Below are 13,401 nucleotides of genomic sequence, written 5' to 3' on the forward strand. Positions count from 1 at the left end.
ATAGCTTTTAATTTTCAAGAACTTTTCTTGAAATTTTTTTGGGAAGGAAAGGAAGTTGAATTGAGGAGTATCAAAGGAAAACTTGGAAAGATAATCAACTCTAATAGCATGAAAAAGCTTCTAAATAAAGAAAAATGGGGTGTAACTGCATAATTATATTCACTAGAGGATCCAACATCGAAATCATGTATTTCTCCAAATCTCCAAAACGTTTTGGACAATCATTCCAAGGTATTTGAGACTCCCAAAGGCCTCCCACCTATTCGTGATCATGATCATGTTATTCATTTGATTCCATGAAGTGTTCCTCCAAACATCAGGCCTTACATATATCCACATGCCCAAAGGAGTGGGAACTAATTCAAAAGTTGCAGAAGATCCCAGTTCAAACAGTATTGCGAGAACTTGACAAGGAAGGAAAAATCATATTGGAACCTGAAGCAGTCACAGAACCGAGAAATCGAAAGCTATGAAATAGATCAATTTCATAGTATCTCATTAAGTGGAAGAACTTACCCGCTGAAGATTACACATGGGAGGACAAGAATTTATACAGAAGCATTAAGAATTACTCAAGCATTGAAAACAACACTTTTTGAAGGAGGGGGCATGTTAGGTCTCTATACTACTGGTGTAACCCCTTATTGTTATTAGTACAACCCCCTTATTATATTGTTGTGCCCATGTAGTCCCCATATTATTATTATTGTGCCCCATAGAAGCCCACTATTGTTATTATTGTGCCCTTACATTATTATTGTTATGTCGGCTCTGATTATATTATGACCCCTTAGACTCCTATATATAGAAAGGAGGTCTTGTCATTTGTATCATCTAAGAATTGTTCATTTGTGTAATGTAAAGGAGGTTGCCCCCTCGAAGAGGCTTATTTCTAAGGCGTTGATCTATCTTTTCTATCTTTTTGTGAGCTGGTTTCATAACATACGATACTATCAAAATCTATCTCAGGATGCCACCAAAAATCTACCTGATGAGAGCACCCAAAATCTGCTTCGGGATAGTACCCAAATTTGCCTCAGGGTAGCCACCAAATTTTTTGTTAAAATAGATAGATAAATCGGACTCAAAATTTCCAGAGAAGAACAAAAAATAAATGATAAATTTACTAACTATGGTGGAATCTTTCACCATCGAAATTAGTAGAGAAAAAGGGGACTTAAAACCATCATATCCATAGCTTAAGAAAACATACGTATTTGATCAAATTCCATGATCATGTTAATTTGATTCCAACTCTCCTCTATTTATAGATTCTTTCATGGGACCTCAATTGTGAGGAGTTGTGAACGCAACCCCCAATTTCAGGTTTTTTTCACTCTAGTTGACCCAACAATTATACAATGTTGCCCCAATATTAGAAAAATTAGGTTTTACCCCTTTATCAAGATTATAGCTTATGGGGTTGGATAGGTTATTTTTTCCTCCCTAGGGAAATCAATTAGGAGGGAACATTACAATCCCAACTTCTTAACATTGCTTAGCTTCAAGCAATTGCAAGTTCGTGTTCAAAATTGTCCCCCCTACTTTCCATAATGAAGATTGTCCACTTGTCTTGTATCCCTCCTCCTAGTCACTTTCAAACCAACTACCCTCAGTGGAAACAATTGATGCAACATTCCCTCACCTTTCTCCAACTTTTCCATCATCACAAATATTTTCAATTGCAAAAGCTACCCATGAATGCCTTGGAATGTTCAAGTGACTAATACTAGAATTTGGGATGATGCTCATGTCGAAGTTCCCATAACCATGGGTTGGATGAGGATTGTTTTCCTTATTGAACATTGGTATCTAAGTTCCAAGGCTTGTTGGTTATGAAAATTGGTTTAGCCTTAAACTCTGTTTGTTCAAGATCTGAAACAATTGTTACCTTTAAAACTACTAATTCAGAATTTTCCACATCTAGGTTGCATCTATAGATATGCCAGAGGTCAGACAATCGCTAGAACCAATAAATATCTCCCTATCTGGTAGTCCAAAAGCTGGCCCAAAATTATTTAGTAAGTTATGAAGCAATTCTTCAGATTTTCCTTCTTGTATTTGCAAGCTTAATATGAGTTGATTTCCACTCACACAACAAACTGATTTGACAACGTTCTTCTCAGAGGTTTCAATAATATTTATCTGATTGCATGATTTCTCTACTCTCGACAACATCCTCATTCCCTCCTGACCTGTTCTTTCTTGTAAAGTGTTACTCTTATGATTCACTCCACCATTATGGTCATCTAACACCTCAAAAACAAAAAGTGTTGCATCAACCATTTTTTTTTTCGGATTAAAATTTCAAAAATAAGTTAGCAACCACATTAAAACTCAAAAATTTTGTGCAATGAATTTGCAAAACACCCCAAAATGAAAAGTGTTTATGCTACATCAACCATTTTTTCTCGCATTAAAACTCCAATTTTTTTTAACAATGGCATTAAAAACTAAAAAATGTGTGCAATAAACATAACAAAACATCTCCAAATAAAAAATTATTGATGTTGCATCAACCTTTTTTTGGTTAAAATTCCATATTTTTTAGCAATGACATTAAAAAAATATTATGACTTTGAAAAACCTTAAAATTTCAATAATTTTCGACGATAATGTTAAATATAAAATATCATGACTCAAAAAAATCTAAAATTCGAACAATTTTCAACCATTGCATTAAAGATAAATATCATGACTTCGAAAATTTAAAATTTTGATATTTTTCAACCATAACATTAAAGATAAAATATCATGACTCTAAAAAACCTTATTTTTTTCATATTTTTAAGCCATGGAATTAAAACCAAATATCATAACTAAAAATACCTTAAAAATGAATACTTAAATCAAAGAGTTATCATGCCAAGATTAATTTTTTTAAATGCTAAAAGTATAACTCTTTTAAAATATTAACCCAAAACAACTTGACACATGCAATGAAAATTTAAAAATCAACCATTAAATTGACTCCGAGTGGGAGCGAACTTGACCTATTGTAATGAAAACTTAAAAATAAACCATGAAATTCACACATTATGAGGCCTGATTTAATCTATTGTAACAACCACTTTAAAATTACCTACCAAATTGACACATAACGAGGTCCGATTGATAATCGAGCATTGGCATGGCCCAACAATGATAAAAAGAGATAAATAAATAATAATAATGAAAAAAACAAAACAAACCAAAAATTTTAAATTTAAAAAATAAAGAATATAAAATATAAAAAAAAAAAAAAAAAAAAAAAAAATTTAAAAAGACAAAAAACCAAAAAACATTAAAAAAAAAAAAAACCTAAAATAATTATCAAAGAAAAAAACACTCTATAAAAAAAATTAAAATAAAAAATCCCAAAAATACATAATTAAAAAATAAATAAATAAATAAAAATAAAAATAAAAATAATTAAAAAACAAATCAAATAATTAAAAATAAATAAATATATATTAAAAAAATAAACAAAACGATTTTAAAATTTATTTAATATTAAATTACAAAAATAATATTAACAAAAAAACATTAAAAGTTTTGAAAAAATAAATTAAATAAAATGCATTAAGAAAATGGTGGTGGGATGGGGATTGATGGGTGACCCCGCTCTGGAAACAAAAGCTGCAGGCAAGGCAGCAAGAGCTGACAGTTGCCTTGCCCACAAGATTTGGCGTCGAGAAGGGACGACCCATCTCTCCCTATCCAACCACGACATTTCAGTTTTTTATTTTTTTCTTATAATCTTTATTAATTTTGATTTTAATTGGTTTATAGTGTTTTAATTTTTTATGTCTTCTCTTTTTTGTTTTAAATGTTTTTGAATTATTTATTTATTTATTTTGTTTTAAATTAAATTTTGTTTGATTTCAATTTTGTTTTTGTAATTTTTATTTTAAATTAATAAATTTTAAATTTTTGATAAATTTTGATTTTAATTGGTTTGTAATGATTTAATTTTTATGTTTTCTTTTTCTTTTGTTTTTTTTTCCTTTTTTAAAATATTTTTGAATTATTTATTTATTTATTTTGTTTTAAATTAATTTTTGTTTGATTTCAGTTTTGTTTTTCCAATTTTTTTTTTAAACCAGAGCTACATAGTAGGTAGTGTCTGCCTATTTAATTTAAATATAACTAAATTAAAATAAAAATGTTGAATTCAAGTTAGTGTTAAGATTTAGAATCTAAATAATCTAGACTTTATTGATTGATAAATTGAGGCACTTTATTATTTATAATTCTGCCTTGTCTCTCTGATCTCGCAGGCCTCTCTCGACAGCCTCCCACTGCTGAGCTTTCTCTGACCATGCACCCCTCTGAGGAGGGCGATCCTCCTTCACCCAACCACCAAGGAACCGAAGAAAATGAAGAAGCATTTGCATCCCTGATTGCAGCGAATGGAGCTCCAAGGAACAGGCCAACAATCAAAAAATTTGTTAAGAAGCTCGAGGATATACCAAAGATCTCTCTCCCACCTGCACTCCCTCGAAGAGCAGCTTTTTCTCTGGCAGAACGTGAACTTGTTGGACAGTTCACGAGGTTATGGCCAACACCCAAATCAGTACAAAAATGGGTTGAAAGAAACTGGAATGCAACCACCCAGGGGAAAATAGCAATATGATTTTGTGGAAGGGGGTATTACACTTTTCTTTTCGAATCAAAGGGAGACAGAGAACTGATATTTAGAAATGGTCCACACTTCATGGATTCCAAAGGTTTATATTTAAATAGGTGGACGTCAGATTTCGATCCAGAAATGGATGTCCCAAGCACAGTCCCAGTCTGGGTCCGACTTCCACACGTCCCACTACATTGCTGAGGAGACAACTCAGTCAAAGCCATAAGAAATGCAGTGGGAAAGTATATAGACAGATGCGAACCAAAGGATAACATGCACACGTCCCAGAATATGTGTGGAAGTAGATCTTGGAAAAGGTCTTCTAGAGGCAATAAATATCAAGGTCGATCAATGGATGCACATACAACAGTTGGACTACGAGCAGATACCATTCAAGTGCAAGTTATGTCATGAGTATGGTCATTTTGCTAATAGGTGTCTTAAAAAAAAAGAGAATGAAAATGTAGAAGAACAAGAGAACACATGGGAACAAGTAAAAGGGAAAAAACCCACCAATAAACAGCAAATATTCGCTGCCTCCCAGCTTCAAGAACCAAATGAGACTACTTCTTAGCCCTCATTGAAGGTTATTCCCCCTATTTACACATCATCGAACCCCTTTGGACCCTTCGAAGACCTTATTGATCCACCCTCTCCTAGATTCCCAACATCGAGCCTTGTCTCCCTTGCTTTCATACCCTCCTCCTCTATCCCTATTTTCCCCCCACCTCCTCCCTCAGTGGACCGCATACTAACCAGAAATCAAGCCAAAGAAAACTCCCAATCTTGGGATTAGCAAAAAAAAGTAGAAAGAAAATCCAACAAGGAAATCAGAGATGAGGTAGCAGCTAAAGAAATGGCATTAAGAACTCAACAACCAATGGAATCATTCCTTGGGAAAAATACAGGAAACAATAAAGAAATCAGCAAAGAGGAAAGGGAGAATCACATCAACACAATAGTAAATAATGATAGTGGTCTCTTCGAATTGTCACGACCTTGGCACCACTCTCAAACCCAATGCAGCTAGAGATATTTTAATCAATAAAAATACGGACATCTATATGATCCTGGAGACCAAAATGAGCAAGCAAGAAAATAAAAAATTGATTCAAAAATTAAGAAATTATGAAGGAACAGTGCTAGAGGCTACATGAGCATCAGGAGGAATATGTACCATATGAGACAAAAAAAATGGGAACTAATAAATCAAAAAATCAGCGATCACTGGATTAGAACAGATCTGAGAGATCTCAACACAAAGGAACTGTACAGCTTCATGAATGTATATTCTTAAAATCACTACAGAGAAAAAGAACACTGTTGGAATTCGATTAAAGAAGAACTAACAGAAAAACAAAATGGGAAATTAATCCTTGAAGGAGAACTAAATCTGATAAGGAACACTAAAGAAAAAATTGGCAGGAATTATCATTCAGATCCGTCAAGAGAAGCCCTTGAAGAAATAATGGAATAACATAAACTAATCGACATTCCTCCAAGCAATGGGAAGTACACTTGGAGTAATAAAAGAATAGGCAAGAATAATATCAAGGAAAGGTTGGATAGAATCTTAGTACAAGAAAACATAGCAGCGGAATTCACTCTTGTGAAAAGCAAGATTGTCTACACAACAGCTTCAGATCACAAGCCGGTGGTATTAAGCATGGGTAATTTGGAAAATCAAGCTCCGCTCCCCTTCAGATATAATTCAAGTTGGGAAAGCAAGGAAGAATTTGGAAATCAAATCAAAGAGAGCTGAAAAAAAGTGTCATTGGGTCTCCTTGGTATGTTTGGGAACCAAAGCTAAAGGATTTAAGGCTTCATTTAAAGATTTGGGCTAGAGAAAATGATATTCGAGACAAAGCTAGGAAAATAAGATTACAAAAAAAAATGGACAACATTCATAAAGAAAAATAAAACAAAGAAGAAAGCAAACAAGATTATCTACAAGAAAATGAAACCTTCTGAGAAATCTACAAGCAAAATAAGAAAGAAGAAGAAGAAAGTCGAATGAAATCCAGATGTCCTTCGCTGAAATCGGAAGACAAAAACACAGCCTTTTTTCATAATTCAATGAAAATAAGGATGGAAAGAAATCAGAGTGAACATATTCAAATAGATGGGCATGAGATAAAAGGAGCTGAAGAAATAAAATAGCAGCCCACAACTACTTCAAAGATCTACTTACAACAAGCAACCAGTGAGCAGTTAATGAAGATTTCTTACAGCACATAAATAAAAAAAATAAGTGATAAGAAAAATGCAGCAATAAATAAAGAGATTACTGAGGATAAAGTTAGGGAAACAGTCTGGATCCTTCACCCTAACAAAGCTCCAGAGCCAGATGGGTTTACAATGGCTTTTTACAGACAGCACTAGGATATTATTAAAAAGATTTTATGAGAATGATCAAAAATGTCTTTCAAAAAAAAATGGAGGAAACACAAAATCTTCCTATTTGGCACTCATACCCAAAGAGTCCAATCCAATAACCTTCAACAGATATAGACCAATTTCTCTTTTAAAATCTTCTTATAAGATAATCACCAAAATTCTTGCAAATAGAATCAAGAAAATTCTTCCGGAAATCATATCTGAAAATCAAGGCGGATTTATCCCCAAACGGAAAATCACAGATAATGTGATCATTGTTCAAGAAGCTATTCACATCGGTATTCAAATGAAAGAGAAATGAATGATAGTAAAGCTAGATATGGAAAATTATTTTAATAGAGTTAATCATAATTATCTTGCAACAGTACTCAAAAAAATTGGCTTTTCAATAGAAATTATAGAGACTATTCAGGGGTGCATAACAACCCCATGGAAAGCCCCTCTAATAAATGGAAGGTCTAGTAAATTTTTTCAGAGCACAAGAGGGCTAAGACAAGTTTGCCCTCTATCTCCATTCCTCTATATCATCATGGCAGAAACATTAAGTGCAGTGCTGGAAAGTCAGAGAAAGGGAAAAAAAATAATAGGTATACAAATAGCAAGAGGGGTCAAAGATATAAATCACTCATTTTTTGCAGATGACACCCTTCTTATGGAGGGAGCATCAAGCATAATAGCTAAAATATTTAAAAGAGTGTTGGATAAATTTCTCTAAGCCTCTGGAGGAATGTTAAATAACACCAAATGCAAAATATATCGTTGAAACACCTCTCCAAGAGCTATGCATCATATATCACAAATTCTAGAAATTCCAATACAAACAAAATGGACCCACTGTACTTATCTTGGGCTGCTCCTAGCAAAGGAAAATGTAAAAGAGGAATTATGGAGCGAGCAAGTGGAAAAAATGAAGGATAAAATTCAGAATTGGGGAGTGATGTGGCTTAATTTGGCAGGGAAAAGTGATCATGATTAAGGCACTTCTTTCGGCCCTTCCATTTATCAATATGCTATTATTCTAGCCCCTACAAGTGCCCACAAGCAAATAGAAATAATAATAAGAAGCTCCCTATGGCAAGGAGGAAAATAAGAGAACAAAAAATTCAGCCTAGTCCGACAGGATCAAGTCACCCTTCCCTATGAAAAAGGAGGTATAGCAATCCGCTTACCAGGCCAAATGAACATTGCTTTAGGGACAAAAATAATTTGGAGAATGATAAGTGGAAAAGAACACTAGTGGGAAAAAGTATTAGCAATGAAATATTTAAATCATCATAGAACAAAACTAATAACTGAACCTATTCCAATTAGGGCTTGCACATAAGTCTGGAAACTTGTAAAAAAGATAATTCCTCTTATTAGAGATCAAATTTTCAAAAATCCAGGGAATGGAAAAACAGTTGCAATCTAGGAGGATCGAATAATGGGAAGAGATCCTCTAAATCTCCAGCGGAATCTAAGAGGACTTCATTGTTGGATGGAAGAGAGAATGATACATACTTTATACTCAATCTCCAAGTGGGATCAAGACAACTAGCTTGGATGGAAAATACCAACAATTCCAAAAAGATTAAAAAGTCAATGGGAGAAAAAAAATCTCACCTATCAGGGGAAACTCCCATAAACAGAGAAGATCAGGATGATTTTGCGTGGGACCCAAATGGAGGGGAATACACATCGGTGAATCAGGGTATAATATCTTCCAAGAACAGCAAAATCAACAACACTAGAGTTTATGGAAGGCAACCTAAAAAACAGAATGTCTTCCCAAAATCAAAGTTTTTATTTGGACTCTTCTCAAAGGTAAAACCTAACCTATGAAAAAAAAATTTAAGGGAATACAAGGGCCTTCCAAGTGTGTCATGTGTCAAATGGAGAAAGAAACAATCCAACACCTTTTCATGAACTGTAGGGTGGCTAGAGAACGTTTGACCCAGATAACAAGTCCGCTGGAAATAAATATAAACTTTTCAAATCAGTTGTCAACACTTCATAAAACTTGGGAGAAGAGCTACCCGTATACAAAGAGAAACAAGCCCACAATATGCAAGATCTAGGATTGCCTCCCTCAATTCTATGCTGGCATATTTGGTTAGCCATAAACAAATGTATATTCAAAGAACAAAAACCAAGTATAGGCAAGATTATTTCAAAAACATGGAGCCTAGTATCAGAAATAATAAACACCAATCGAATATCAAATATGGATCACAACAACCTACATCAAGAAGAAAAATATTGGTATAGCAAAGCAATATTAGGAAAAAACTACAGCAAAAAAGATAAAAGCTTCCACAGCCAAGAATTGGAAATCAAAATTGGATGACAAAGAATTTGAAGAATGGATGAAAAAACAAAAAAGATTCAACTTTTTTTTCGATGGGGTTTCAAAAAGTAACCCAGAAAAAACATGGGTAGGTGAGTAATTACAGACCCAAATGGGTAAACAAAAAAAAATTGTAACATATGAATGGGGTCTCGGAGAAATGACAAGCAACAGGGCAGAAGCATACAACCTCCTATTAGGCACATGGCTGTTAAAAAAACTTGCAATCAAGGATCCTATAATTATAGGAGACTCGGAAATCATCATAGCAGCAATGGCAAATGAAAAAGACTTCAATAGTATCACCATTATTAAAATTTTTCAGAGGATCAGATCAAACATAAAAAGTCTGGGAAACATAACTCTCAAACATGTGTTGAGAAATTAAAACAAGGAAGCAGATAACTATGCTAATAAAGCACTTGAAAGACCAATTGAGACTGTCAAAGAGAATAAGGAAGTCTATGTCAAAAACATACCATGATTTCCACAAGTATGATGAGAACTGAAAAAGGAGAAAGTGGAAAGAAGCATAACAAAAGGGAAAGGGAACAAAAAAAAAAAAAAAAAGATTATCAAATCTTCACTCCCAGATACAGATGTCTGTAGAACACAATGAAGATTTGATATCAGTTGATCTCAAGTGCAATCTGCAAGGCTCAGACCACAAAATCTACTCAATCCCAAAAAAGGTTTAAAGCACGTATGATAAGAAACACAGGCGTCCTTTACTTCTGAGCAAAGGCGGTGATGGTCATATCAAACACAAGCATCAGGGTCGAAATTGTCACACAAGTGCAAGGTTCATTATAATGGGTATTTGTACAAGCACAAAAGCGATCCACATCACGACATTCACCTATAGCAGCAGGTTATCCTTCCGCTCTAAAATCAATAAATTGGTCGATGAGCTCAGTAACCTTCATTATTTAGAAAATTCAGCCTATCCACATTCAGGCCATCTCTTAAGTGAACAAAATTATTTGTATCCCCTCGCCTGTAGTCAGTCTGAATCATTCAACAGTTTGCCAAATTCTCCTTTCGGCTCATCAATACATATACACAGGTCCAAACTACACCAGCGGGGGATATCTTCGATGTCTTGATTCGCTCCACAGTACTCTCCCTTAGCATATTGCTCCTTTGATATCTTTCACACTCATAATCCAAGCACTTAGAATTCTTTAACAGCCCCTCCCCATCTCAGTGCTACCCTCCTCTATTTAATACGCAGGCTATGCTTCTTAAAAATTACCTTCATCTTGAAAGCAGTCTCACCTTCCCAACGTCCTCAAGGCTCAGTATCTTTGGAGCCAAACTCTCCAATTACTTTCTACTTCTCACTTAATCAATATCCCTCGGCCAGCACCTCAATTCAAGACAACTCCTCAGATTGGTTTTGGAACACAAAGCAGGGTCAGAGCTCCTTTAGTTCTCTCAGCGCTTTGGGGATTTGTCATCAAGAGGACTCCATCAATCAAAACTTCGCCATCAACAACAAAGGAACAAGCATAACACATCAAGTAAGAGGGTCATCACTGGGATCAAAAAAGACATAGCCTCTGCAATAAATCAAAGCAATATAATGGCCTGCAAATCCACTAGAGAGAGCAGAAAAGAACGACAGTTGCCCAACTTGCAGGGCCAACAGGTTTATGATTCGAAGGTTTAATCAAGCCTTAAAGGACCTCAGGGCAGAAATGAAGACAGCGAATGTGTTCATGCAAAGAGACAGATTTACAGAGTGCTGAAACAGAAGATCTAAAAGACAAATGCAAGCACTTGAAAGAAATAGTCGAGTACATCAAGACCCTCAATCAAACCCAGCAAGGGGAAACATCCTTCAGGGACAGCAAGAAGCGCCACCCCCAGCAGGAGGAATCAGTGAGTTAGTTTGGGTGATCTTATCTCTTCTACTAATCCAGTGCAAATATAGTTTTTTTCTAGGACAATATGTAAGGCAATATGCCACTCTAATTTTTGAATTTTATAGAAACAAGGCTGCAAGTGCGGATGTAGGAACTGTGCTCCCATTTTGTGCACTACATTTGAATCAGCCTCCTTCCAAATGTACAAGGAACTCGCTCTTTTTCTTTTTGCAATATAAAAAAAATATCCGGCTGTGTCAAAAAAAAAATACATTAACAAGTAGCCTATTTTAATTGTATATAAAATTACAGTGATTATTATAAGTGTAATTATTATATGAACTTACATACATAATGGGGAATTTTTTACATACAATAGTCTAATACTAATAGTATAATTAAATGGCTAACTGTCTAATACTAATAGTATAATTAAATGGCTCACTGTTACGGAGAGAATTATACATAGATTAATACTTAAGTGGTAGGGCTATTGCTATCCTTCTACATCACATGTTTGACCTATATATAGTTACGTAACATCTAGTAAAAGTATATCATATTAATAAACTAATACAATTAATTCATAGCTAATACGATGTGCCTTCAAACGACTTATTTCTCAGAGTATAATAAATACATCTGAATTGGAATAAAATTTCAAGTAATACAGTGTTGGGAATAAGTGCATAAAGTTGTTGTCTTTCGTTTGGAACTTCGTTTGAAAAGTCGTGTATTTATTGCATCATAAATATCATACTATCAAAATCAAGCATTGTGAAATATGGTCTCATAACATTTTTAAAATTACAACTAATAGCATCTTTAAAATTATAGCCGGGGGTATTAGAGATAAATGCTAATAAATTTTTTTGTAAGAATTAGAAAATATTTTGTAAAGTTTTATTTTGTTTGAAAAGTATTTAACATGTTTAACCAGATTAATAGATGGTCAGTATAAAACCTATTGCGTAATACTTACTAGTGGCAAGCATAACAATTTATTTTTATTACGTAATTTATGTTGAGAGTTCTTTTAATATGTATGTACAACAAATAGGGTTTACGGTTGTGCACGCTCCCCCTGCATAAACCCTAATATCTAAGTTGCTCAACGATGGCATCCTCGAAGGGGGTCACTCCCCCTCCTCTTCCTTTTTCTTCCTTTGTGGATAAGTTCAAGGCCATTGAATCATTAATTATTTCCATTTTGAATCGCCCAAAGCCCAAGGAAGCTCAGTGGAAGTTTGTTAAGCGAGCTAACGTCATCCCTTATCTAGCTCTCCCCAATGGAGCGATCAGAACCACTCTCACCTTCTCGCACCATGCCCTTGTCAGAGAATTTACAGGGATGTGGTCGTCTCCCTGATTTATGGAATCCTAACTCAAGCAGTGTTCAACACTGAAAATGAAAGGGGGTATTTGATTTTACGCTTGTGGCAATAGGTTTTTCACATTTTTATTCAAATTTGAGGAAGATAAGGATGTAATCTTTAAAAACAAGCCATACTTATTCAGATCTAGAGAGAATGTGTCTGAACCAATGGTATCCATATTTTAACCTTGATGAAGATATTACAACAACAATCTTGTCTGGTTTAAGCTCTTTCGTCTCCGCTTGTCTCTCTAGAGTGACGATTGTTTAAGGGCAATTGGGAATGGGATTGGAAAATACCTGGATCGAGCCGAATCGAAGGGTTCTTAGTTTGCTTGTGTTAAAATTTGTGTGGAGGTAGATTCAGAAAAAGGGTTTCCCTCGTAGATAAATCTAATCCTAGGAGGGTGGACTCACTGTCAAATATTGGATTATGAGCAAATTCTTTTCAAGTGTCGATTTTGCCACGAATACGGACACTTCGCTAGGGATTACAAAAAAGCCCCCACCGGCAAAGGCCCATATCCGCCTGCAGATAAGGAGAAAATTAGCAAACCCAAAAAAAAGGAAATAATAAGGGTAAGCCCTCTGGGAACAAGTAACACGCTGCTAAAAAAAAATGGAGCCTCAACTTCCGCAAACCCATTTAACGCATTACATAATTTGAAAGATAGCGGACTAGGTAACAATAACCAAGCTCCAGGAGCACCAACTCCAAAAGAAAATATGTATGAGAAAGAAGATGGAAAAATCAACGAGGACGAGGAAGACATTATCGCAGATCTAGTAATCCCTTCTCAATCTAAACCAAGTATGGAAATCC

This window comes from Pinus tabuliformis, chromosome 4_2 (assembly GCF_031772625.1).
Source record: "Pinus tabuliformis cultivar Carrire ecotype Pingquan chromosome 4_2, CPIR1, whole genome shotgun sequence".
Taxonomy (NCBI): domain Eukaryota; kingdom Viridiplantae; phylum Streptophyta; class Pinopsida; order Pinales; family Pinaceae; genus Pinus; species Pinus tabuliformis.